Source organism: Palaemon carinicauda, chromosome 9, assembly GCF_036898095.1.
Source record: "Palaemon carinicauda isolate YSFRI2023 chromosome 9, ASM3689809v2, whole genome shotgun sequence".
NCBI classification, from domain to species: domain Eukaryota; kingdom Metazoa; phylum Arthropoda; class Malacostraca; order Decapoda; family Palaemonidae; genus Palaemon; species Palaemon carinicauda.
In genome coordinates, this window is record NC_090733.1 from 22,634,659 (window position 1) to 22,636,271 (window position 1,613).

Consider the following 1,613-nt stretch of genomic DNA (forward strand, 5'->3'; position numbering starts at 1 on the left):
TGAAGATACGCAAAATGTCGTTGTTCGAAAATTTCTTGAACTCCGGTGTTAGGCCTTTTGATGATTAGCGGCCAAATGAAGGGTTTCAATCAATTGAAGTGTTTTTGAGAGAGTTTGAAGTAGCCACGTATGGGTGGTCAGAAAGAGAAAAAGCAATTCAAGTAAGTACATTGCTATAAGATGCTCCGGCCATGGATGTAATATGTTGGCCACAAGGTAGTTTAAAAGTTATACTGAAATAAAAGGAGGCATGAAAGAAAATTACAAACCAAAAATTTGAAAGGGCGAGACATTTCTAAGTTTTGCAACTCATATTTTTCGAGATTGTGAGTTGTTTGCTACATGGAGTGCCAATCTCCCAGGTGATAAAAGAGCAATAGTGATGGTGATACAAACCCTTCTAGACAGTTTGCCAGAAAAAAAAATGACTGAGAATAACTACCCCCACTCCGAGAAGTTGGCAGCCATGAGAGGCACTCACCAACACCCAAAGCTGAAGATTATTAGGTTTATTAGGTATTATCTGGCTTTGTAACAGCAGAGGTTATTGATGCCAAAGCGGGAGATTATTAGGTTTATTAGGTATTATCTGGCATCGTAACAGCAGAGGTCATTGATGCCAAAGCGGGAGAGGGGAGAACGTAGTCAGCAGGTGAGAAGTCTTCAGATGTTGGCTGTGTGGGGGAGAGGGGCACCAATGAGTGGAGTGCCCCATATAAGGATCCCCCCGCTGTTACATATGTCTCGCCTACAGTCATCTATCTTGAGAGTGCCCAGCAAAAAACGCCGAGGGCGGGCGGGCTGTGGCGTTCGCACTCACCCCCCAACATCTGAGGAAAAGGAAACAGAGGAAAGGGGAGAAAAGGGAGATTAATTTATCCTCGCATGACAGCAGAAGGAGCAGCTGAGGCAGCAGTCAGAGTAACTACGATGGATTCGATGGAACAGGCTCTGGGACCTCCCTTGGTACCCCCAACCTCCTACCCGAAGCACAAGGGACACGACCAGGGAGCAGCGTATTGCAAGCGAGATTGTTGGCACATGCCCCACATATCCTAATGGGTGGCTAGGATTAATAGCAGTCAGGATTGACCTAGCACAAATGTGTATTCGAGCGCTGATCGACGCAGGAGCCAACGTTTCGCTTATTGAAAAAGAATTCTCCTCAAACCCACTACAGTCAGCGGCATCATTCATCCTTGACAGGCCAATAAGAAACAAACTACATGCAAGGCATACAACGATCGTCAACTTTAAGGAGGGATCTGTGAAGTTTACACATGATTTTTTGTCTTGCCCCCTTGGGAATTCCAGGAATCGAGGCTATACTTGGTTTAGATTTTATTATTAGTAATGAAATATACATTTGCGGGGAAAAAGATTGACTAACAGTAAAAGCAGCAGGGTGCATTTTGCCGATAGAAAGGCATGAGAGAGTAAGCGCTTGTGCAGGGATTGGGAGACAATTAAGTGAGGTAACCGCTGTACCTGAAACAGGAGAAGTATTGCCTCCCCAGACTGTTACTAGCATATCAGTGACCCCATGGAAGCCCTTGTCGGAGGGAACCAAAATCGTAGATAAACCTCATGACAGATGGCCAAAAGTAGTCTTA